The sequence below is a fragment of the Euprymna scolopes genome, chromosome 10 (genome assembly GCF_053919585.1).
Source record: "Euprymna scolopes isolate OS-2025 chromosome 10, ASM5391958v1, whole genome shotgun sequence".
NCBI classification, from domain to species: domain Eukaryota; kingdom Metazoa; phylum Mollusca; class Cephalopoda; order Sepiida; family Sepiolidae; genus Euprymna; species Euprymna scolopes.
This window is the reverse complement of record NC_136491.1, coordinates 19,756,367-19,783,940: the sequence shown is the minus strand read 5'-3', so window position 1 is coordinate 19,783,940 and position 27,574 is coordinate 19,756,367. Positions and strand designations below refer to the sequence as shown.

Here is a 27,574-nt window from a genome sequence, read left to right as displayed (position 1 = left end):
GAAAAATGGCTTAAATAATACATGGTTCAATATTTGAATTTAAAATATCGAAAAAAAAAAAAAAAAGCATCTCACACCACGATTCGAACCCAAAACGTTTAGATAATGAACCAAGGCCTTAACTACCTGCGCTAAAGCGGCGTATATAAAGTTTGTTCGGTTTATCAACTATTTAAAGTAAATCAGGTCATGACGTCATCTGACGTATGCGTTGTTTACCCTCCCCTCTGTCGAACTGTCTAGACATCTCTCTCTCTCTCTCTCTCTCTCTCTCTCTCTCTCTCTCTCTCTCACTTCGTCTGCCTTACTCTAAAGACCGGAAAATGGCGTCTGGCTGTTTTTATTTAAAAAAAAAAAAAACTTCGATCGTTAATATTTTTTGTAAGCATATTTTTTTTTTTACTTCACATGTTTGACTTGGCTTTATTTTTCGTTTAACTATCCTATCTAACTATTTTGAATGTGGTAATAACTTTGGTAACGTTGCCATAGCGTAGAAGTTCATAGTTTAGCTTTAATTATATTTTTTTTTTTACTGATAACAACATTTTTAAATTGTAAATTCAGACGGCCATTAGAGGTTGCTGACGTCAAGATCACACGACATGACTCAGCGGGTTTTAAATACAAGTTGACCCAAAATAAACGGCCGCGTGTATACTTTATGTAGAAGAGTTGGCGGCCGTATTTTTTGGGGTAGTTATAAATCGATTTAAAAATATGTAATGTTTAACATTAAAATGTCACTTTTTTGGGGGGCACCCCCTGCAGAAAATCGATCAGTTGACGCATTTCTGATGGTCACTTTGGGCCAATTTTTCGATATTTGTCGTCCAGAAGGTGGGGCTTTCATATGAGACCAAGTTTGTGAATTTTTGTTGTGTCTGTCGAAAGTTTTTAGCAGACACACAAACAAACACACATACATTTTCGCTTTTATATATAGAGAGACTAGCGAGGGGTACCCGGCGTTGCCTGCGTGTTTTTCGGGGTATGTGAAAAAAAAACAGGTGCCCGTGAAAAAAAAACGAACCCTTCACGACGCGCAGTTGGAAAATAGTAAAGTGTTAAAAAACAGGTGCAGGTTTTTGATTGACGTGACGGCGATAGGTATTCAGCAGTTACGATTTTGTGCGGGACAGTTTTGAATGAGGTGAATAAATCGGTTTGTTTGTTTTTAAAAATCCACTCCCTGTTTATTAGGAGGAGTGAAATGAAAGCTACAGTCTGATATGACGAAGTCAACAAACATTACTTAGCTCTCTTGAGACAACTGGCTTTCGGCCTGCTGGGTTTATTTGCTTCCCCACTGAGCAAATTAGGCACAAGGCCGTTTTTTAATGTGGAGAGAGAGGGAGGGGGGGAGGGGGGACCAGCTCCCGAGAGGTGAGAAATGGGAGCTGGATTAGTAACTGTTGGTATGAAGGGTTGCCCACTCAGTGACCAAGGTCAGATATGTGGGGTTAACCCCACATATGGTCTTTGCTAGTCATAGCTTGCAGCATCTGTCGGAACAAATACTACACTTTGATCTTGTCCCCCGTGCCACAAAGGGCGCGCGGGCCTGTTGGGTTTATTTGCTTCCCCACTGAGCAAATTAGGCACAAGGCCGTTTTTTAATGTGGAGAGCGAGGGAAAGGGGGGACCAGCTCCCGAGAGGTGGGAAATGGGAGCTGGATTAGTAACTGTTGGTATGAAGGGTTGCCCCCTCAGTGACCAAGGTCAGATATGCGGGGTTAACCCCACATATGGTCTTTGCTAGTCATAGCTTGCAGCATCTGTCGGAAAAGATACTACACTTTGATCTTGTCGCCCGGTCCCCGGAGGTATTTGGGGCTGTCAGGCGCGCGGGCCTGTGGGTATTTATTTGCTCCCCCACCGAGCAAATTAGGCACAAGGCCGATTTTTAATGTAAGGAGTGAAGGGAGGGGGAAAAGGGGACCAGCTCCCGAAAGGTGGGAAATGGGAGCTGGTTAAAGGTCAGGCATGTGGGGTTGCCCCCACATCTGGTCTTTGCTAGTCATAGCTTGCAGTATCTGCCGGAACAGATGGTATTTATTTGCTCCCCCACCGAGCAAATTAGGCACAAGGCCAATTTTTAATGTGAGGAGTGAAGGGAGGGGGAAGGGAAAAAGGGGACCAGCTCCCGAGAGGTGGGAAATGGGAGCTGGTTAATGGTCAGGCATGTGGGGTTGCCCCCACATCTGGTCCTTGCTAGTCATAGCTAGTCATAGCTTGCAGCATCTGAAGAACAGATGGTATTTATTTGCTCCCCCACTGAGCAAATTAGGCACAAGGCCGTTTTTAATGTGAGGTAAAAACCAGCTCCCCTAAAAGTAGGCAAAAAGGGGGGGGGGGCACTCTGGTTACCAAAAATAATAATTCTCCCAGTATAGAGGGTTTCCCCTCCATTGACTGGTACAAATTATCTTAAGTGCAGCATCTGCCGGAACAGATACTACACTTTGATCTTGTCACCCGGGCCCCGGAGGGCGCGCGGGCAAGTGGCCTTTCGGCCTGTGGCGCGCGGGCCTGTGATTAGAGTCGAGTTTCGCTTTTTTTTATACTGAAAATTGAATGCAACGCGTGCCGATGTAGGAAATGTCGAATAATTAACGTTTGAAAGTCAATAAAATTAAATAGACAGGCGAGCTCCGTGGGTAATTCTGAGATATTACAATTTATAGATGATATAAAAAGTTTTAAGAAGTTGTGAAGCGAGCAAGCGCTTTTCTGAAAGAAGCCTTTCATGGACATCGAGGAAAAGCGAACATACATACACACATAGATACATTTTCGCTTTTATATTTATAGACTAGCGAGGGGTACCCGGCGTTGCCCGGGTGTTTGTAGGTGTGTGTGAAAAAAAAACAGGTGCCCGTGAAATAAAAAACGAAGCTTTTACGACGCGCAGTTGGAAAATAGTAAAGTGTGAAAAAATAAAATAGGTGCGCGTTTTTGATTGACGTGACGGCGATAGGTATTCAGCAGTTAGAATTCTGTGCAGGACAGTTTTTAATGAGGTCAATAAATCCGTTTGTTTGTTTTTAAAAACCCGCTCCCCCGTCTGATATGACGAAGTCGGCATTGACCAAACGTTCACTGGCTTAGGGTAGAGTTTCGCTTTTTTTTATACCTAAAACCGAATGGTACGAGGGGTACCCGCCGTTGCCCGGGTATTTTTCGGGGTATGTGAAAAAAAGCCAAAGCGTTGACGATGCGCAGTTGGAAAATAGTAAAGGGTTTTAAAAAAAACAGGTTCGCGTTTTTGATTGACGTGACGGCGATAGGTATTCAGCAGTTATTTTGTGCGGGACAGTTTTGAATAAATGTTTTTAAAAAGCCGCTCCCTGTTTATTAGGAGGAGCGAAATGAAAGCTACAGTCTGATATGACGAAGTCGACATTGAACAAACTGGCTCTGGGCCTGTGATTAGAGTCGAGTTTCGCTTTTTTTTATCCCGAAAACCGAATGTAACGCGTGCCGATGCGGGAAATGTCGAATAATTAACGTTTGAAAGTCAATAAAATTAAATAGACAGGCGAGCTCCGTGGGTAATTCGTAGATATTACAATTTATAGATGATATAAAAAGTTTTAAGAAGTTGTGAAGTGAGCAAGCGTTTCTCTAAAAGAAGCCTTTCGTGGACATTGAGGAAAAGTGAACATACATACATACATTTTCGCTTTTATATATATAGATTAAAAAACGAACCTACATCAAAGGGAGGTAACTCTCATATTCACCTCCAGAGTTGCCAGATTGTGATTTTTTAAAGCCAAATTTTTTGATCATGGCCATTTTTTTTAAAGCATTTAAGCCTTCAAAAGTTATTTTTGGCCTTTTTTCAAAGTGTAGCACACGGACTAAGGAGGGAACAAGCGGAATATTATATAGATAAAATATATTTTCAATTTGATCATTTATTTGTTTGGAATTTTTATTTTCACCATGAAAAAGAAAATTTGCAGTGATAAATTTGTTTTTTGAACACTTATTTATATCAAATAAAGAAATGTAAAATTCAATTGTTTATTTTATTCCTTAATTTCTCTTTATAATATATTGACAAAATTTGAATCTAAATTGAATCTAAATTTAATCTATATATCTATAAAAGAGGTGTGTGTGTGAGAGAGAGAGAGAGACAGAGAGAGAAGACACTTCTCAACCTATATACTCAACGAATTTTTGATCTACTGACCTGAAATTTGGTGCATAGGGTATTCAGACATGTGGAAACCTTTTTAATCGATTTTCATCCAGAAAAAAAGGGCTTGGTACATGGGAGGGAGGTCGTCGTTTTTCTTATCTGATTGCTAACTGTTTCATGAATGTGCATGTGCGAATATTTCACATTACAAATTACTTATGTTAAGAACAAGTAGGTTTGAAAATTTTTTTAATGATAGTGTCATGCTAGTCTAATGGTTATCGTACTTGACTCACTGTCTTTGGATTTTGGTTTTGATCTCAGCTCAAGTATTTTCTTTTTTTTTTTTTTTTTTACTTACAAGAAGTGAATTGTTTAGAAAGAACCTAATACTCGCATGCACACGTCTCAGTTTCAGTATGAATTAAAATAAAATTCATATGCATATTTTACAACCGGGCAACGCTGTGCAGCTTGCTAGTAAATTAATAAAAGATAAAATTTAAATTTTAAAACTGTTTCAAATACTTTTTCGGTTAAGATTTAATATCTTAGAAAATGAATTTGTATGAAAGTTTTTTACTAACATAAAAATGTTATGAAAGGACAACGCTTTGCTGCCGTGGACCAGCAGAAGAGGCTATCAGGCATGTGTACAAAGTGTCATAAGGTATCGAAGTGAAACATAACTAATGACATGTTCAACAAGCAAGATCAGAGATGCGCCACTGTACAACTCCTACTCTCTACCAATTCAAGTTATGATAACAAGACCATTGTCAGCACCTTCAAAATGCAAATTTGGAGGGTTCAATGCTTGAGAGCACAGCTCAACAAAGTTTCTGACCACAGTTATGGTCTTTGGTGTGGTTTCAAGTAAGGGACACATCATGCCACCTCACATCTTCGAAGTCTGCTTGAAAGTCAACACCAAATTGTACCTGGATGTGTTGAAGAGTGTGCAATCAGGTGGCCACTGGCAGATGAAGATTGGTCATTCGTATTATTTGGATTCTTTGGGCTACTGTTCTCATCTTGAGTGTCGTTTTTCACAATGTTTCGGTTGATGTAACCTCCGACCTTCTTCAGGTGTGTCTTGTCGAACTTGGGAACGTTGTGAAAATGAAAAACATTTCTACTGGAATCTATTATAGTGCTGATCCTGCCAATAACTGGAAGCCCAAAAGGCATATGGAATTCCAGATAGCAGCATGTATTATAATATTATATTATTAATAAAAGTAGTATAAAACTGCGCAAGTATATTGGAATCATAATCATGGTGGCAGCGGTGACAAAAAAAAAAAAAATGTCCAACCAAACATCGATTTCTGTAATAATGCAACAAACAGCAGAAAAAAAATACTAACAGATTTTTAATCAATGTCGATAGTACAAATGCTTTTGTTACTTTCTTTTTCTGTGAAAAAACAAAGATTCTATGAGATACTTCTTATAATTGTGCTGTTAAAAAAATAAATAAATAAATAAAATAACACATTTTCCTGCGTCTGCCTCTCCTTAAAAAAAAAAAAACGGTAAATGTACACCTGCTTAATTCACTGGGTAACATTATTTTTACTTTTTGAATGTTATCTCGATTTCTACAATTCATTTGGGTATTTTTCCACAGCTAACTCAGAAAATGACATCCGTTTCTATCCATCAGGTTAGATTGATTTGAAAAAACTCCTGGGATGCTCATTAGCAAGGAAGTTTCTCTTCAGGTTCCAACAGGCGTTTATGGCATTCCTTTCTTTGCGAAGTACCAATTCCTCCCGCACAGGCCATTTCTTCTTCCTGTATGCTGAGCACCAATTTTTAGAAGATTTCAAGGTTTTATAACTTCAAACTGATCCCTTTTCGACCAGAACCATTGAACCGTAATACTTCTTGTCATTAAAATAATCATTTTCAGTCAAAACACACAAAAAATTCGATATGCCATTTTACCCCCACCAACTTCTAAAATGTTCCATACATGTGTACATGTTAACAAAAATGTAAAAAAAAAAAAAAAAAAAAAAAAAAACGACATGTGGCCATAGCTCAAAAACTTGACCTGGTTGAGCAAAACCAATGTAATTTTCAGATTCGTCTTAAACCAACTGAAAAAATGCAGACAACAAATTTGTTGTTGACCAATGTTATGATATGATAATTAACTAACATTTTCAAAGACACTCACCATATTAGTTCCTGGATATGACCTTAAACTATATTCGAGGGTGAGGCCCCAGCTTGTGGGCTTTGGGGGGAATGTGGAGCCACCTCTTAATTGCCATTGCTTCCAGGTCCACTCTGACCCGGAGTGGTAGTACCTGTTAGGGTCCCAACTATGGGTTAAATAGAAACCGACTTGAAAAAAAAAAAAAAAAAAAAAAAAAAAAAAAAAAGAACAAATATATTCTATTAAAAACTTTTTCTTCAAAATCACTGGATTCGGCATTAAATAACTCGAAAAGGGTTGATATGCCATAAAACAAAAACAACCAACCAACCAAAGGAAATCTGAGGGCAGAAGCGATTAAAGTAATTAGCTTTCTAGTATCTGGGTGCATCTACTGTGGAGAGTGAAATTTTCCCGATTATTGTTTTTTTTTTGAGGGGGGGGAGGATATTTACGTTGAAGAGTCGCAAGTAGAGCAAGTTTGTCGGAGCACATTCCATTGAATTAGTTGTAGAACAAGCACAGAAATGCAGCATTGTGATGATGACACAGAGGTTAGAGCTTGGTAGATAGTGTGGGATGTTTAAGATAAGAGACTTTTTCTGGATTCCGTCTAAAACAGAGAAAATAGTGGCTTTTTCACCAACCCAACTGTTAAAATAATACTCTGTGCATGGGTGAACAATTCCTTTGTAGAGATATGATATTATATAACTTGAAATGAGAACTTTTTCTTAGTCGGTAAGGTGAGCCTAGCTTCTTTGACCAACTATGGGTTAAATAGAAACCAACTTGAAAAAAAACAAAAAACAACAAATATATTCTATTTAAAAACATTTTTCTTCAAAATGACTGGATTCGGAATTAAATAACCTGAAAAGGGTGGATATGCCGTAAAAAAAAAAAAACAACCAATCAACTCACCATATTATGCCCATAATTTATTTGAGGCATTTCATTTTTTCAAACAGAAAATGGAAATATTCTTTATGATTAAACATATACGGAACGAGAGAAGAGTACTCTACATCCTCAGTTTTATGGACGATGAGGGCCTTCGAAGATACAACTCGTGGACACTAAATGAGGAGAAAAGGTAAATCACAAGTATAGGGTGGAACGATAAAATTGTCGCCCTAAAGAAAACAACATTACAGCTTTATTTTAAAACTTATTGAAAAAAATCAATTCAGGTAACTTGATTATGTAGTAGAGCTCTGGCATCTATTCAATGTAGCCACCTTCAGCCTCAATCACCGCCTTGATATGGGTCTTGAACTGGGATCATGCCTTTTCCACAAGAGTTGGCAGGAGCTTGGCAAATACTTGGCGGATGGTGGTGATCAGGTTGGCTTTGGTGTTGTGGGAGGTCATGTTGGTGATGCTCTCGATGTATGACTAAACGAAGCCAAGCCTAGGTCTCTTTGGACTTGTGGGTCGGCACAGAATCCTGTTGCCACACTCAGGGTCTGTCGGTGGTCACCTGATTGCACCAGAGGATTACAACACTCTTCAGCACATCCAGGTACATTTTGGTGTTGACTTTCAAGCAGACTTCGAAGGTGTGAGGTGGCATGATGTGGCCCTCACTTCAAACCACACCAAAGATCATAACTGTGGCCGGAAACTTTGTTGAGCTTCGCCCTCAAGCATTGAACCCTCCAGATTTGCATTTTGAGGGTGCTGACAATGGTCTTGTTATCATAACTTGGATTGGTAGAGAGCAGGAGTTATACAGCGGCACATCTCACTTGCTGAACATTGTGTCACTTTCAGACATGATAGAAGGCTTCTTTCGCTCTTGGGGTTTGTACACCACTGACCAACTAGTAAAAAGAGAACTGGTTTTCATCAAATGGAAAATGGAATTATGTCATCTTTTTGAATATATATGTACGTATCTCATAGAGATTAAGTATTACTCCAAGGAAGGAGGACACCTTGATTTCTGAAAATTTTGGAATAAAATGAAAAAAAAAATGTCATTAATCATCTTTTATAAATTAACAAAAAAAAAAAAATCCTAAGTTGTTGATCTGATCCACAGAAATAAACAAACAAAAAAAAAAAAAGTTTATGCAAAACGATCAAACATAGGAGAGGGGGGGTAATCTAATTGTAGGATGAAGAGCAATTGAATTATGAAATAGAAATTAGCATTAGCTGGTTGAAGTTTTTAAACAAAAAAAAATGAAAGTAATCATAATCATTAGAAAAAAAGTGAGGTAGAGAAAGCAAGTATTTAATCCATTATTGATTTAGGGAATTGTCGAACGGGGGTGGGGGATTATAAATCAATCGATATCAGAAATCCCTCAGCAGTTCTGAATGATGTGAATTAAATAATTGTGTCCCGATTTTGGATTCATTTGGTTGGAAAGATTGCGAGTTAATGGAATCTTTTGAGGATAAAAAAGATTTTATGGAAGTTAGAGCAGTTAAATGTTAGATGATGTAAATCGAAGAAAGGGGGGGAGGGGGAAGGAGAAAGGGGAAGGGAAGGAGGAAGGACAGACAAAAGAGACGGGAGGAAGGAGAGGCAAAGGAGACAAGAGGAAGGACACGAAGGAGGAGGGAGAAGGCAAGAAAGAAGAGGAAGGACAGAGTAAGAAGTAGTAGGAGAGCAGAGTATACGAGGGAGAGATTGACAGTTGAATATTAATGAATATTATGACAGTGTTGGAGATCACCATTACCATCCATTCGAAACCCAGCCTACTCAGAGAACAGCAATTCTCACTCCTTTGTCAGAAATATTGCTCATGAAATGCGTGGTAAACTAATGAAAATAAAGGGAAGTAAGGGTTACGAAGCTACCAGAAGTAAACCCAAGTCCATTTTAAACTCTCTGTGATTATTTAAGGGGGGAAAAGGCCATAATAAAAATGGAACTTGGGAACTTGTTTTCTAAAAAAAAAAAAAAAAAAAAAAAAGGGATCGGAAAAGAAAAAAGTGAAGAATAAAACCAATGGGAAAAGGGGGTGACGATAAAAAGAGAAAGAGAGAAACAATAGAGAAAAAAAAAAAAAAGACCGCCTGCAGACTTCATAATCCTATACCTCAACAAAACAACCATTCACCCATGCATAAAGTATTGCTGGTGCATCAGCCACTAGTCTCTCGTTCTTAAACAGGGTTCTTCAAAAAAAGAGTCACCAACCTAATACGTCCCACACTATCAACCAAACTCCATCTTCTGTCCTATTATTGAAATCTTGCATCCCTGTGCCTGTTTTACAAGTATTTTAATGGAATGTAGTCTGACAAACTCAAAGCACTTGTACCCCCATCGATGTAAATACCTCCGACAAACCCGACAAACAGCAAAGTCCCACCTGTACACTGTAAGGATCCCTATATACCGGAAGGCCTTCTACTTGAATAGTTTCTTCCTTCAGACTACTAGAATTTGGAATTCCTTCCCTGACATGCAGAAGTTTAAATGTAATGTGAACAGGCATTTTTCTACTCAACTCCCTACATAGTATCCCTGTAAATTTGGCCCTAAATAATAGCCCTTTATGACGAAGTGGCACTGTGTCTTGTTTAAAGTGAAATAACAGTAAAATAAAAACATTGACTTTTTTTCAAGTATTAATCTCCAGTAGAACCCCGGGATACAGCATTAACAATTAGTAACAAAATACAATACAGTATATAATACACATGTATATAATCAAATAACATTATAAATAACACCATAAGGCAGGCAAATACCGTAACCAAGGGACGGAAAAACATTGTATTCTACATCGTAACCTGAAAAAAAAAAAAAAAAACAACAACACACACATATCCTAGGGCCACCGTATCCCGTGGTTCTAATGTATATACTTGTAAAACTGGACTATGCGCGCTTGCTTGAATCTAGTCTTTGGTAATCGAGCAACTCCATCTTTTAAAAAAGAGATGACAGGTGAATTTATCTCTACAATTATATAAATAATTATATAAATGCAACTTTGTGTGTGTGTGTGTATGTGTGTCCATTTGTTCCTTATAGACTCCAAAACAGCTGAACAGATTTTCTTTAAAATTTACAGAACTTTAGTGTATAAATCTGGGAGTGATCTTAGTTAAGTTTTGTCTCAGTATACCCCTGATAATTACCAATAATCGATAGTCAAAACTGTTCTCAGGTACATGGTATCATAAAAAACCTAGACACCACAAAAGCATGTGGACCTGATCTCATCCCGGCTGTGCTATTAAAAAAAATGCTCTGCTGAGGTTGCTCCAGTTCTCTCCAAACTTTACAACAAATGCCTTAACAAACTTTGCTTTCCTGACTGCTGGAAAACCGCTTCTGTTGTACCCGTTTTCAAGAATTTTGGCGAAAGAACTTACCCATTAAATAATCGCCTCATTAGCCTTCTCCTGCTTCTCGCCAAAATATTTGAGTCCTTAATTAATCAAGCTCTAGTCCATCACCTTACAGCTGCTACACTCCTGACCGGCAATTAATATGGATTTAGACAAGCCTGTTCCACGGCAGATATCCTAACTGTAATCTCTGAACGTATACACCATTAACTGGACAAAACAGGGGAGGGTAGAGCGGTAGCCCAGGATATATCTAAGGCTTTTGACAGGGTATGGCATGATGGTCTTCTAAGGAAAATTAGATAATATGGTATCACTGGAAGAATACATAATGTAATTAAATCCTCCTTAAAAGAAAAATCCAGGTTGTCCTCGACGGTCATACATCTAAGAATGGCAGAAACACTAGAAGATGGCCTAAATCTGTAGTGGAATGGGGACAAAAATGGATGGTCACATTCAATGCTGCCAAGACTAAGCTTGTTTCCTTCAATAATTGCAAAAAACCTTCTCTACCACCAATACCAATGGTCAAGAACACATTACCCGAAAGTACTTCCTTGGAAGTAATTGGAATAGATACATTGAGAGCATTGCCAAGGCTGCTGCAAAGAAGGTGTGCTCTTTCTACCGTGCTAGAAAACTACTTATGCCTGAAAATATCCTGTACCTATATAAGGCCACCATTCGCCCATGTATGGAGTACTATTGTCAAATTTGGGCTGGTGCATCTGCTACTTGTCTCTCACTCCTGGACATGGTTCAAAAGAGAGTCGCCAACCTGATAGGTCTTGAACTGTCATCTAGTCTTCAGCTTCTGTCCCATCGACGAAATGTTGCATCCCTCTGCCTGTTCTACAAGTATTTTCATGGTGAATGCTTTGACGAATTACAAGCACTTTTACCCCATCGACATGAATACCCCTGACAAACCTGACAAGCAGCTAAATCCCACCCCTTCACAGTAGAGATCCCTAGGTGTAAGAAAGCCTTCTACTCCAATAGTTTCTTCCCCAAAACTGCTAGACTTTGGAACTCCCTTCCGGGATTCTGCTTTCCCAACTGTACTGACATGCAGAAGTTCAAGTGTAATGTGAACAGACATCTTGCTACTCATCTCCCTTCATAATACTCCTGCAACTTATGTCCCCGATAGTAGCCCCCTACTTCAAAGTGGCACTATGCCTTGTTTGGGGTGAAAATCGAATAAAAAAAAAAAATTTTTTAAGTTATTTTAATTTATCTATCATCGGTAAAGCCATTTTTTCCATGTCATCGCTTAGCAACAATAATAGAACAACTGGCCGTGAAAATTCTACCGTGGGCAAGTTGATAGCGTGATTTTTTTTTTTTTTTTTTTTGCATGACGTGGTCCGTAGGTTAAAACCCGGCACGTAAATTTCTTAATGTTTTTTTTTTCGTTATCTGGAAAGAAGTTTATTTATAAGATTGGAAAATTCACGTATGTGTGTATATTTTTAAAATATTTATTATTTTTGCAATATAAAACTGGAATATTACAGTACTTTCATTAAACTTTATAATTGACAAGCAACTGATCCTGAAGAGATTGCAAAACTTCTTTAGTGAAAATGTGATTCAGAGGTTTCTTAGATGTCGGTTTAAAAGATAAGTCCCAACAACTAAGCACAAGTAGTATGCCCAGCAACATAAGATAAGGAATTTTTTGACACAGTTGACTAACTGAAGAACTATACAGCAATAATCACATAAATTCTTACAACGAATAGATAGTCGATGTTGATCCTATGGTTTCTTTCACATACGGTTCAAGGAATCATGCCCCCCTCCCCGCAAAAAAAAAAACCTCACCAAAGTAGTTGGTTTTGAGCTGGAAGAATAGCTGCTAACGGGACACATCAAAGAAATTGGACTGTTGCTGGCACATTGCATCCACTGTGTGGGGGCTACGTTGATCAGTAAGGGGTCAATATAACCGAGATTTACAAAAATAATGTTAGGATTACAAAAAAAAAAAATATTGGAATTACCAAAAATACAGATAAAAATAAGCATAAAAAGGCATCAAAGCAGTCCTCGAGCAAGGCCGAGTAATACTACTAGTGTGTGTGTGTGTGTGTGTATATATACACACACACACACACACACACACACACACACTAGCAGGACCTGTGGAAATTCTATAGCAGACTCTTTCATATGTACTATATTGATATTGGCATTCTGCGGATGTTCAGCGTAAATGGAGATGCCCTGATATTAATGTAGCTAAAACAGCAAAAAAATCTGCTGAACAAATTGGGCTACGAGACTGCCTCATCCACCATATTCATCGGACCTCTTCCCTACTGATTATCACTTTTTCAAGCATCTCAACTTCCTATGTGAAAAATGCTTCAAAAGCAGAGATGATGCCGAATCAGCTTTCAATGGCTTCATCGCTTCCAGAACTCCAGATTTCTATGCTAATAGGATAAATAAACTTGTTTCTCGTTGGCAAAAATGTGTCGATTCTAATGGTTCTTATTTCGATTAATAAAGTTTATTATGAAAGGAATCATGATCTTTTGAAGCTGAACGTCAAGAAAAAACAACATTATTTTTGCACCAACCTAATACTATCGATAAAAGTGACCATACGAAAAAACTCTGAAAACTTATTGAAGGTACCTCGTATCTATTTCGTATCTCCTAAATACGAATACAATCATTTTACTATTAACAAGAAAATATATATATATATACACACACACAAGCTAACAGCTCAACGTTGCCCAGTCATACATATGCATAAATTATGCAGTTTGCATAATTTATGCATATGTATTATTACAGAATCAATCCTCTATTGATTATTATATATTACGAAGATGAAATTGCCCGATGGATTAATTCACAAAAATTTAAAAAAAAAAATAATGATAATGTAATTCATCAAATTCCGTATGTGTTTGTTTACAATATCACGTCAGCTGATATTTGGGTTTGACAAAAGTCACATTTGATTAATGTTTAGTTTTAAAATATACAAACAAAGAAATGATTTGCAATGATTTTAAATGGCACATCTTTTATTGTTAATTAAACTTATTAATAAGAAAAAATAAAAATAAAATGGTGAGTTACACCTGGGCTTCAACAGGGAATCATTCGATCTGTAGTCGAATGCTCTGCCACTAAGCTATATTTTCAGATTATAATAAATCTGTATATTTTTTTAGAAGAAATGATTTGCTAAAGTTTTATTAACTCCCTTGCCGGTGTAACATAAAATATTCCCTGTAAAAATTATTATTTTTTATCGGAATTTTTCAATTTTCGATACTTATCAGATGAATTTCTGTACAAAACATATCTAAGAACACTGCCAGACATATAAATTAGCTTTGTGTGAAATTTGCAAAAGATAGGCTCAGCCGTTGCGGAACCTATGTGGAAGGAACTCCCACGCACAGTCACACACACACACAAAATGTCTTTCATATAATAGTAGAGAAAGAGATGTATTCCTACTAGACACAACCACTGATCACTTGTCTCACTGACCACCTTACGTCGGTTGGCCTGATATGCTGTTATTTTTAATTTTGAAATCATATATTCATCACTAAATGCGCAGATTAAATAGATGCATTTTAAGAATATTCATTGTATTTTTTGCTGTTGTTTCTACAAGGATTGCTTCAAAAGTAAGGCCTCCTATATTTTTTACTAAAAAAGTTGAAGAGTTGCGAAGACGAGAGTAGTACCATTAAAATGAGTGGCCTTTTGTGCTCCAGAATTTATTTTTCTACATATACGTATATGCGTATGTGCATGACTCAGCTGCTAAGGAATGCATCGCTATAGTTTTTGATTTTTGCCAACCTCTTTTTGTCGTCTCTCGGAAAAGTTTGGAGTGCACTTTGCCGCTTATATCTGTCACTTCCCTGAAATCAAGAAACCCATCTCCCAATTGTGCTCACATCAACTGCATTGGCTTCGTAAACGTTCAACAGGCACCGGCGAATGTTGGTCAGTTCAATTTTTTCTGCATGGAGGAATTCAATGACGCATCTCTGCTTCTGCCACATGTCCATAATAGGGGATGCTTTCTTAGTCTCCCACCGTCAATATCTGCAACAGAGAGATGAAATTTTCAGGTCATGAATGCATAAGTTCAGTCATCATAACAGTGCAATTTGCAATCCTTTCTGGCAGAATAAAAAATATGAGGTATTACTTTTAGAATGTTCCTCGTATAAATGAAAATGTGTTTTTTATTTTTCAAAAATAATTTCAACTACATTTCATAATGGCCCAACATTTAATGATTGTACAATTTAAGATTTGCTTTTCATGATAGTTTTGGAATAAAAATTTTTGTTGTTCTCTTTACAAGGGTGTCACCACGTATTAAGGCCTGGAGGTCAGTGAGACAACAGTGATTAGTGGTTGTAGAAATTGGATAGAATTTGATTTGAGGGAAGAGAAGAAGAGTTTGTTTGCATTTGACTTGAAGACAACCATGTTGTAATCAGCTAGAAAGCAGATTTGTTGTACAGAGTTCTACAGGCGGGCAGTTCTAGGAAAAAACTTTGTTTATGGAAATTCACATTTACATTTAGGCACGAACAAAGAGTGGTGGAAATTGTTGACAATGGTTGTAGCTAGACAAGTGTTTATTGTGAATGCTTTATACGGAAGGGAACCATAGATTTAAGCTCAGTTGAACACTTGCCATACAAATCTTCATAAAGCAAAGACAGACTTGCAACATCTCTTCTGTAGGATTCGAAACTGGTTTTGTACCCTGTCAATACAGGAAAGGGTGCTCTGAGCAGCTCCTCCCCAAATGTGGCAACAGTGTTGCATCGATATAGTTCCAATTTACTTTGTCTCCCCACGAGGGCAAAGTTACTCACCAAAGTCGTTTTTCAGTGGAGAAAGGAACAAAAATAAAAAAATTGTCTCAGTTGTGAAGTATTTCTCCTCAAATAACCGAGAACAAAAACTTGAAGCGTAACATCAGAAGAGATACTACACTTTGATCTTGGCGCAAAGTTTTTGATTTTTTTATAACAAAAAAAAAAAATTCAACTTTTAAACAGAATTATCTAAAAAGAATTTCTAAAAAGGAGGGGAGAGGGTCAGTTTGATATTACACGTTTATTGTAATCTGGAAATTGACATTGAGAGGATTTAAATCCTATATTTTACAATTCAGATGTTTCTATTGGTCAAGAGATGTGGACGCTAGTCTGTACACAAATGGATAAACAAGAGTTGCTGGTAATTTCGCCCTAATCGATCCAATCTACACTGTTTAAACATGTGAATATCACGTTGAGACCAAAATGGACGGTAGATTTGGTTGCACAAAAGCAAAACAAAAACAATTCAGCTTTAATGTTTGATACGTTTAACACACGGTTCCTGAACAGCATTTGACATAAAAAATAAAATCATATGAAATATTCTATGTAAAGTAAAGGTGGAGAATTGGTGTTGAAGTCAGAATTGTGTTTTTGTTTTTTATCAGTTTTTTTTTTTATCAGTGTTTTTTCATCAGTTTTTACTTTTTATCATTGTTTTTTAGTCAATGTTTTTACCAGTCTCTTTTATTAGTCTTTTTTCATCAGCTTTTATTTTTTATCAGTTTTTTATCAGTTTTTTAATCAGTTTTTTTTATCAGTCTCTTTTATTAGTCTTTTTTCATCAGCTTTTATTTTTTATCAGTTTTTTATCAGTTTTTTAATCAGTATTTTTATCAGTCTCTTTTATTAGTCTTTTTTCATTCAGTTTTTATTTTTTATCAGTTTTTTTATCAGATGTGGATACTAGATTGTACAAAACTCAACAAAAAATATAACTTCCTTAGAAGATGTGTTACATATTGGATATATACAGACACCAATGCGTGTTTTTAAATATAAGTACATAGTTTAATGCCATTACGACATTAAACAAAGGTCTACGTTTGTATACTGACACGTGTACAAATGACTAGTAGTTTTCTTTAATAGGCAACAACCTCTGCCTAGGTGTTTTGGGACTAAAGGCCCTCAACAGATGCAACATAAAGATGCATTGCTAACCAAGTCGTGTACACAGTTTATATGCACACTCAGTGACAAAACAAGCATGCTAATATTCACATTTCCGCTTGTTCATCCATTTGCTCATACTCTGTTCCATCACTGAAATGTTGCATACCAGTGCCTGTTTTACAAGTATTTTAATGGAATGTGCTCCGATGAACTCAAGACACTTGTACCCCTCCCCGATGTAAATACCCCCGACTAACTCGACAAACAAAAAAATCTCACCTCTTCACTATAGAGATCCCTAGATGCTGGAAAGCCCTCTACTTTAATAATTTCTTCTTCTGAACTGCTTGAATTTGGAATTCCATCCTGGGTCCCTGTTTCCCTGACTGTACTGACACGCAGAAGCTTAAGCGTATTGTAAACAGAAATCTCGCAGCTCAACTCCCTACATAGTATTCCTGTAATTTTGATCCCATAGTGGCACTGTGTCTTGTTTGGGATGAATTAACAGTAAAATAAATAAAAGAATATTCTCTGCTAGTATTTGCACTTACTATTTACTTTTATAATTCACACTTCCTATTTATCTACATACGTTAGTAAAATACGTTAGTAAAATATTCTTATAAAGAATCATAAAATCGCATCAGTTATTAAAAGTTTCATGTAACCAGTTTGCAAACGAAGTAACTGAATGGATCCAAGCTGCTGTATAGTCTGTTCTCTCTGTAACGATTTATCTGTTTATCACCGTCACGTATATATAATCAGGTTTGTTGAACTTCTACAAAGATGCGTGCTGCTAAATAAATATATACACTCTGGCTTGTTCCAACCATTTGACAATCAACCACAGAGACGGTTTCATAACAAAACTTTTTATTTAATCATCATTTTGCCTCTCAATAGTCGTCATATGTATCGAGCAAGGGTGGTGAAAGGTGAGGTTGGGGTTGATGAGTTAACGGTGTAACAATCATGCGTCTCTCTCTCCATCTTTCTTTCTCTCTGTTCTTTGTGTTCGTCGACAATTTCTTCCTTTGCTACATTAGGTCAATATATGTGTACAAGTTTGACATGGTGTTTTCTTTGTTCCATTAGAGGTCAATATGTGTGTCTTCTTTTTTTGTTCTCTGCTAACCTGGAATTTTTGTGTGTGCACGATTTCCAAGTTCCTTTATCCAACACAAGCAAGCATAGAAACGTATTTCCAGCGGGAAATTCTATAGTAAGCCGCACTTCGACCTGTGCAGCTGTTATTGCTCATAGACAGCAAGGATTCTATTGATTCAACCGCCATAAATCAACTCCAAACAGACAGGAATTTATAATATCAAGAAATAATTGTAAAAGTTTAATAACTATAGCTAAGGTTACATATACTGAGATGACCAGAAAATTCATCAAGTTCCAGAACTTAAGAACTAATGATTTCTGGAAAATCTATAAATGTTGGTAATAATGGACAATCAACAATTCTCGTTATCCAATTACTATAATGTCGTTTGCATGGCAACTGATAAGAAAGAACTATTTGCCTTGCAGTTCACCTTGGACTCCGCAAACCATTCCATTCCTAATTTCTCATTGCAGAAAGAAACCACACTGGATTATCTGATCATCACCTCTTTCTATGCCTGGAATATCACAAAAAATTTCATACTAATAAAAGACGTTTCAATTATACCAGTCATCATAGGAGCAACTGGGCTTATGAAAAAGAACTTTAAAAAGCACATAGCAAGCATACCCGGTGAACCAAGTGCAAGTGAAATACAAACGATTGCACTGAAAGGGACGGCTAGAATCCTGAAAAGATCTCTTGGTTGGACTCACTAAAATAGGGGTAAATGTCAGACATCTGGTTGGATGTCCCATCCTCTAGAAGAAAAAGTTTAAGAAAAAAAAAAAAAAAGAGAAATAAAGCATGTTTGCCTGATCTTATCTCTGCTTTATTCTTAAATAAATGCTCTGCTGAATTGACCCCTGTCCTCTTCAAGTTTTACAACAAATACTTCGTTGAATTTTGCTTTTCTTATAACTAGAAAATTACCAATGACCAAAAGTTTTAGTGAATAAATTTTGAAAAATTATCACCCCATCAGTCTCCGCCTACTTTTTGCTAAAACCTTTGAGTTATTAATAAATCTAGCGTTAGTCCACCACTTAGATAATGTTAAACTTCTGACAATGTGTATGAATTCATGCAAGCCTGTTCTACAGCAGATATCCTAACAGTCATCTCTGAATGCACATGCTATATACTGGACAAAGCAGATGAAGCTTAGGTAGTAATGCGCTTGATATACTAAAAGTTTTTGACCAGGTATGGCATGGTCTTCTCATAAAAATCTATTTGTGTGGTATTACTAGATGAATATTTAATATAATCAGATCCTTCTTCTATATATATATAAAAGCGAAAATGTGTGTGTATGTATGTTCGCTTTTTGTGTATGTCCGCAAAAGGCTTTTTTTCCGGGGGCTACTCGAGGAGGGGGGGGGTCGCTCATTCTTAAAACTTTATATGCCATCTAAATGATAAAATCTATGAGTTAAGAATGGGAGTCGCCTGTCTATTTAATTTGCCCGACTTTGAAACACTAAATATTTCAGATTTTTGGATCGCCGCATGTTGCTTTCACTTTTCAATATAAAAACAGCGAAACTGGATTCAAACCGGATGTAAACGTCACCGTTAACTATCCTGCAGTAAAACGATTTGACCTCATTAAAAACTGCTTCAAGGCTCCAGCTTCGAGCCTACCTACCACCTTATTTCCCCCCCCCATTTTTAAAATCGCTGTTTTTTGTTTTTTTTTATATTTAAACAGGGTTAAATTTTTTTTGTTTTTTTTTTTACATGGCGGTCACCACTTATCAAGGCCCGAAGGCCACTCAGGGATAAGGGTTATTGCGTGTACAGTAATCAATAAGATAGTATTGTAGTAATCATTAGTATTGGGGGTTTTGATAGAGTGTCTTACTTAAGGGGGCGGTTTGTCAGGAGTTTGTTTATGTTGGACTTGAAGATGTCCAAGTTGTAGTCAGGTGGGAAACAGACAAGCGGCAGAGAGTTCCACTGGTGTGCAGTTCTAAGAAAGAAGCTTTGCTCATGGAATCTACGTTTTGATTTAGGCACAGATAAAGAGTGGGGAAAAATATTGACAGTAGTTTCAGCCAGACGGGTGTTTCTCGTGAAAGATTGGCGAGGGGGGACGAGGGATTGGAGCTTAGACGAGCACCTGCTATGGAAATAACGATAAAACACCCCTCCCCCCCCAAATACACACACACCTACAAACACTCAGGCAATGCCGGGTACCCCCGCTGGTCTATTATATAAAGGAAAGTCGTCTGTGTGTTTGTATGTCTACTATAAACTTTTGTCAGCCACATCAGACCGGGTCAAAACCAGTACCATCTGAAAGAGCGAGGTCTCGGACGCATAATATGTAAAAAATAATAAAAAAAAGATTAATTCTGTGATGATCAACTGGATCATTTCTTGCAGTACCTTTTTTATTCCTTATTTTCTTTTCTTTTTAAATCGACCGAGCCTCCGTTGTCACAATTCCCGCTCCTCGCTATCACAATTTTTATTTTTTTTTTTATGATTGGGCAACGCCGGGCATCCCCTCCTCCCCACACTAGTCCTAACGAAAAGAAAGATTCAAATGGTCTTTGATGGCCATACATCCAAACATCACATTAATGCAGGTGTACTTAAAAAGTCGATCCATAGACTTTTATTATTTCTAATTTTCATAAATGAGCTTTCTGATGCAATTCAATTAATTTGGCAAAAAAAAAAAAAAAAATGCTTCGTGTGACATGTAGTGAAAGGGAGGCAGAAGTTTACACAACAGAAGATAGTCCTCTTGTGTGAGCATATCAGTGACATGCCTTTTTCATCTCCTCAATTGTCTCATAATGACAGCTTTGAATTTAGGGAATAACCAAAAGTCACAGCAATGTCTGGACTACAGGGAAGGTGAGGAAATATCTTGATGCCCATCTTAATCAAATAGTCTGTGACAAGTATGGAGTTGTGGATTAGTGCATTGTTCTGTTGGAAATACCACTAACCTAATTTTGAGAGCGCAAAAGAGACATAATATTCTCGTTCTTCGCTAAAATTGCTGGCATCATCAATAATTTCTAGCAAGAAATGGTAAAAACGTATGTGTTTGTTTTTATTATTGACGTTTGCTTTCTTGATTTTCTAAAGACAGAAAAACATAAACACAAAAGAACTTTAATTATTAAAATATAGAATGTAAACACTAAACAAACCAGTGTTTTGCTTGTTGTCTGCTGTCAATTTGTTCAAAATAAGTTACGACAACAGTCAACAGCACAAAATGAAACTGGAGTTCCTGAAACAGAAAAATATTTTTTATTGAGATGCCTACATTTTTGCATTGTATATTATATATTACTTTTTATTTTGCCGTTTTTTAATTGACTTTTTTCTTTGAGTCACGCAGTTTATTTATTATTTTGTTTGTTTTTTTTGACGTGGTTTGTTGTTTTCTATGTGCAAGGTCTGCAAGGAACGGGTCGAGTCACTTTCTACACGTCAGAAGCCACTTTTTTTTTGGGGGGGGGGTAAATGGTACCGATATAATGTACATATTTGTATGTCTACTATAAACTTTTGTCAGCCACATCAGACCGGGTCAAAACCAGTACCATCTGAAAGAGCGATGTCTCGGACGCATAATATGTAAAAAATAATAAAAAAAAGATTAATTCTGTGATGATCAACTGGATCATTTCTTGCAGTACCTTTTTTATTCCTTATTTTCTTTTCTTTTTAAATCGACCGAGCCTCCATTGTCACAATTCCCGCTCCTCGCTATCACAATTTTTATTTTTTTTTTTATGATTGGGCAACGCCGGGCATCCCCTCCTCCCCACACTAGTCCTAACGAAAAGAAAGATTCAAATGGTCTTTGATGGCCATACATCCAAACATCACATTAATGCAGGTGTACTTAAAAAGTCGATCCATAGACTTTTATTATTTCTAATTTTCATAAATGAGCTTTCTGATGCAATTCAATTAATTTGGCAAAAAAAAAAAAAAAATGCTTCGTGTGACATGTAGTGAAAGGGAGGCAGAAGTTTACACAACAGAAGATAGTCCTCTTGTGTGAGCATATCAGTGACATGCCTTTTTCATCTCCTCAATTGTCTCATAATGACAGCTTTGAATTTAGGGAATAACCAAAAGTCACAGCAATGTCTGGACTACAGGGAAGGTGAGGAAATATCTTGATGCCCATCTTAATCAAATAGTCTGTGACAAGTATGGAGTTGTGGATTAGTGCATTGTTCTGTTGGAAATACCACTAACCTAATTTTGAGAGTGCTAGCTTCTTCTGATGGAATCTCTTTCTGAATACCCTTAAAACCTCAACACAACATTCCTTGGTGACTGTCTGTCCAGTTGGTGACAGTGCTGTCAAAAAAAAGGATCATCATAAGTTTCTGGGTGGATTTGCTCTGTCTGGCCTTCTTGGGTCTCGGAGAGCCAGCATGCTTTCACTGGGAACTCTGTCTCTTGGTGTCTGGCTCATAGCAGTAGATCCAGCTTTCATCGCAGGTCACCAGAGCATCTAGAACTGAATTGATCAGTTGAATCATCTTCCTGTTGTCATGACAACGTTTGTTTGATCTTCTCTGAGCACCCTTTGGACAAATCTTCCACATATTTAGTTCCTCGCGAATAATTGTGTACAGTTCCCACACTGACATCAAACTGCATTTATTGTCTTCATATACACGACAGTCTTTATCCATGAAATTCTTTATTTGACCAATCAACTCTGGTGTTCTGACTTCCTTACTCCTGCCATAGACTCCCTGCCTTCCTTCCTTGAATCTCTTATGCCACTCAAAAACTGATGCTCTATTCATGCAAGATGGTCCAAAACCAATCTGAAGCATTCCATATGTTTCTGTGACATTTTTCTTTCAAGTTTAATACAGAATTTTATTGCATATCGTTCTTCTAAGGCGTCCTCACGTTTAGATTGTATGTTTGAAATTCACTAGCTTTCACAATCTTAAATGCTTGTAGAAAAAGTCTAGAAACTTATTGAAGGCACCTCGTATTTCTACACACGTTATACAAACAAAGATTTTACTCATTATAAACCATCCTTGATGTATTTCCTGCTAATTTCAGTGTTGTGTGACCAGTAGTTTAAGAGTTTATCGGTTAAATATTTACAGACACCCACACATACATGTACTGTTTTATTTATATAGATTAATAAAAGTATAACTTGAATTATTTTTTAAGCCTCCCCACCCCGAGGCAATGTCGGATAAATACAGTTAAGATACCAATTTTAAAACATGAGTGATGATTATTTCTCCGTTGCGGAGAAATTCGAAAGTGATTTTTTTATGCCTTGAAACTATCATATCGTGTTGCAAATATAAAAATTTAAGTTTTTAATCAGAATTCAATCAAAAGAAAGAAAAATGTTCATACCCGTCACGGAACGGAAATGTCATATTCCAAAAACATCGCGTAAATTGATCAAGTAGTTTTGTTTATGTAGAAAATTACTTTCGGTAATTCGAATTGAGTTCTCTCTCTCTGTATTAAATATGGCGGATCAAAACACAGTTCTCACTTCCTCATAAAATTTGATTTCCTGGCGCACATATGGAAGCGGTACCTCCGCTGTATTTTTTTCTTTCTTTCTTTCTTTCCGTTAGATTATTGTCGAATGGGCGGTGCTGTGCTGTGCTAGTGCAGAGAGTGATCATCCGCGCTATTTTTTTAAATCGTATTTTCAAGTTTAATTAAAGTTTTATATATTTCTTTTATTATTATTATTCAATTGTAAGGTTGAAGTATAGAATAGGTACAAAACACCCTCCCCTCCATATTAAGAATGGCTTTTTAAATAACAACTTTCTCATTTTTTTTTTCATTAGATTATTGTCGAATGGGCACTAGTCTTCCAGATTACCAAAAGAAAACATTTTTTAAAAGTTAATCTCTAAATATTTGTAGGGATGCTGATGCTCAGTTTCTAATGTAACGTATTAGTAAATTGATCACCCATTTTAGAACCACTCAAGGTTTTTAGGCCTTCGCGAAATTAGCCTTAAAAAAAAAAATAAATAAATAAATAAATAAAAAGCAGTTCGGCCTTAAATACAAAAGGGGGTACCCATACGTGCGTCGATTTCCTTAGTAAAAAAATAAAATAAATAAAACTACTTGATCAATTTACGTGATGTTTGGAAGAAGATATTTTCGTTTTGTGACAAGTACGTTGCATCACAAAGAAAATTCCGTATATATATACATATTTTTTTTATTAGGTTAATTTTCTGCCTTGCGCCACAATTTATGATCAAGTATTATGGTTCATTTGTGTTGCTGGCTGGACTCCACCATTTTTCGATAGCGCCTCTATTCCCATTTTCCTCGTTTTATTCAAAATTCATTTTGAAAGGGGGAAAAATATATAAATATCAACAAACGAGCCAAAGTTTCATCATTGGAAATTTCAGACTTTATGGAAGCGCAAAAGAGACATAATATTCTCGTTCTTCGCTAAAATTGCTGGCATCATCAATAATTTCTAGCAAGAAATGGTAAAAACGTATGTGTTTGTTTTTATTATTGACGTTTGCTTTCTTGATTTTCTAAAGACAGAAAAACATAAACACAAAAGAACTTTAATTATTAAAATATAGAATGTAAACACTAAACAAACCAGTGCTTTGCTTGTTGTCTGCTGTCAATTTGTTCAAAATAAGTTACGACAACAGTCAACAGCACAAAATGAAACTGGAGTTCCTGAAACAGAAAAATATTTTTTATTGAGATGCCTACATTTTTGCATTGTATATTATATATTACTTTTTATTTTGCCGTTTTTTTAATTGACTTTTTTCTTTGAGTCACGCAGTTTATTTATTATTTTGTTTGTTTTTTTGACGTGGTTTGTTGTTTTCTATGTGCAAGGTCTGCAAGGAACGGGTCGAGTCACTTTCTACACGTCAGAAGCCACTTTTTTTTTGGGGGGGGGGTAAATGGTACCGATATAATGTACATATTTGGGATAGCATCGTATTACGACGTATTGATCATTCTTTAAATTTCATAGACCAAAACACGAAAGCTACAAACACTACCCCCCCTCTTCCAAAAATAAATAAATAAACTGTTCGCGTGAAATACATCAGTTTTAAATAACAGATAAATGCCCGTGTGTTTGGAAACTTTTCTGTAAAATAAATTGTTTTGAAAATATTACGATTAAATACCTTCCGCGTGTGCTTTTTTTTTTTTTTTTTTTTTTTTTTTTTTTTATCAGAATCCCAGTTTTGTTTTGTGTTATCGCTTTTCGGCTGTTGTAACTTACGGATTTTACCGACCCAATATGGGCAGCTAAGAAGCACCAAAAACAATCTTTAAAATAAAATAAGACAACAAAAATAAATGATTAAAAAAAAATGTAATAAAGGATTGCGTATAATTTCGGCTGCATTCAGTCATACTAAAAAAAAAATCACGTACGCGAAAAAAGGGTGTGGAATGAAATAAAGCAGAAGAGATGGAGGAAGGAAAACACGCCATCGCCGGCGTTTACCTGCAATGATCCGTGAAGTCGATCGTCTTTGTAGTGGTTTGAGAATGCAAGTCAGAATGAGAAGAAACGTACATCGCGCTGCACATTTAGACACGACCAATTCTTCGCCCGCGGGGGTGAGCAGCATTCAAAAACAAAAATGGAGTCAACCGGTTTGGAGGGGGTGCAGATAGCAGTTATAAAAAAGCTATCGTTTGCCTTTAACGCCTTTCATAACAACATTCTCTCTCTTTCTCTGTCTGTCTGTCTGTCGCTCTCTCTCTCTCCCTCTCTCTCTCTCTCTCTCTCTCTCTCTCTCTCGTGCGCACACACACAATGCACATACACACATATACGCTCTTTCTTTCTCTATCTAAAAATAGATTACTACGTGCGTGTGTGTGTGTTCGTGTGTGTATGCGTGTGTGTGTGTGTGTGTGTGTGTGTGTGTGTGTGTGTGTGTGTGTGCGCGCGCACTCCACTGCACTACCCATCTGACAGTGGCTAAGTGGTTAATCATACAGACTGAAAAATTGGGTGTGCCAGGTTCGACAGGCGGTAACTGAACACCCGTCTCAGGACGGGAAAAATGCCGCTCCCCCACACACACTTCCGCTTAAAAGAACAGGTTTCACCAATTTTATGTCATATTACAAGCATGAAAATCAAGATATAATCGCATTAAACCTTATGCCTAGAATCCTTATTCCAACTTTGAACACAATCGATTACACGATTTTGTTTCTAGAAAAATGTTTTGAATTTAAAACTTAAGATTAAAGGGACTTGAATAGAAATTGAAACTCAGAGAATCTTACTTAACTGTTATTGAATGAGTATCAAGCAAATTTAATGCAAATCTGAAATATTTGAATTCGTAAATGGGATCTTGTGCCCATATTATGACTTCCTAAAAGTCTTCTAAATGCCATAAAGAAACTGAAATATCTCCAATGTTTAAAAATCCAAAGTATCTATTTTTTCAGGAAGGGCTTCCATTATCCTTTTCACCGGTGAATGCTCTGACGAACTATAAGCACTTGTACCTCCTCGACGTGACTACCCCCAACAAACCCAACAAGCAACTAAGTCCCACCCCTTTACAGTAGAGATCCCTAGGTGTAAGAAAGCCTTTTACTCCAATAGTTTCTTCCTCAGAACTGCAAAACTTTGGAACTCCGTTCCTGGATTCTGCTTTCCCAACTGTACTGATATGCAGAAGTTCAAGTGTAATGTGAACAAACATCTTGCTACTCATCTCCCTTCATAATGTCCCTGCAACTTATGTCCTCGATAGTAGCCCCCTACTGTGCCTTGTTGGGGTGAAAATTGATTTAAAAAAAAATTAAAAATTAAATTAAACTAAATATAGCCTACATTTGGGTGCCATATGCTTAGCAACGTTTTGTTTTTCAATTCATACTGGTTAGTTACTTAGTTTAGGAATAAATCCTGTACATACAAATGTAAAAATATTTAAACATGTTTAACTATAGATAACTTGCTATCTTGTAAATTTACATTTCTTTCAAATATATTTTTATTCTTTTAATTCTTGCATAATCAATGATGTATCTAGTATTGTCAAACTAAGATATGATGTTGAAATTAATTTTCTGTTGAATTTAAAACGCTTCCTTTATTTAATTCCTGCATAACACTACTAACCCCTGTATTTCCTCAACGTAACCCCCCCCCCACTCGACAAACCCGACAAGCAGCAAAGTCCCACCCCTACACAGTAGAGATCGCTAGATGTAAGAAAGACTTCTACTCTAATAGTTTCTTCCCCAGAACTGCTAGACTTTGAAATTCCCTTTCGGTTTCCTGTCTCCCCAACTGTACTGACATGCATAAGTGCAAGTGTAATATGAACAAACATCTTGCTGCTCAACTTCCTACATAATATTCTTGACACTCACGTCCATGATAGTTGGCCCCTACATCAAAGGGATACTGTGCCTTGTCTTGGGTGAACATGTAATAAAAAAAATATATATAAATAAAAATAACTAGGTTGGTCAAGTATTGTTCTTCAAAAATTCTCCATTTAATTGACTTCATCTGGTTCTGCTTTGATTCTACTATTTTGGCTTGTATAGTAAACTGCTAGGATAAAATAATGCAAATAGAACAGTGTTGCACTAATTTTATATCTTAATGCAAATATTAAAATCAAGATATAATGTTAATAAACTTTATATCTAGAATCCTTACTCCAACTTTGAACAAAACTGATTACACGATTTTGTTTCTAGACAAATGTTTAAAATTTAAAGCCTAAGATTAATAAGGGGACTTGAACAGA

The 27,574-nt window shown here is 36.6% G+C and overlaps 1 protein-coding gene across 4 annotated transcripts in view; it reads right to left on the bottom strand.

The window, feature by feature from the left end:
• LOC145285841 (transmembrane protein 45B-like) overlaps nt 1–25,632 on the bottom strand; it is a 148,252-nt gene extending 122,620 nt beyond the window's left edge. Inside the window, exon 1 of one of the 4 annotated variants that reach the window (XR_013869081.1) lies at nt 25,288–25,557. The gene's annotated coding sequence lies outside the window, so the exon portion shown is untranslated. Of the gene's footprint in view, nt 1–25,287 lie in introns of all 4 variants that reach the window. The other 3 variants (XM_080134280.1, XM_080134281.1, XM_080134282.1) reach the window with 3 other exon arrangements.
• Nucleotides 25,633–27,574: the final 1,942 nt, after the last annotated feature.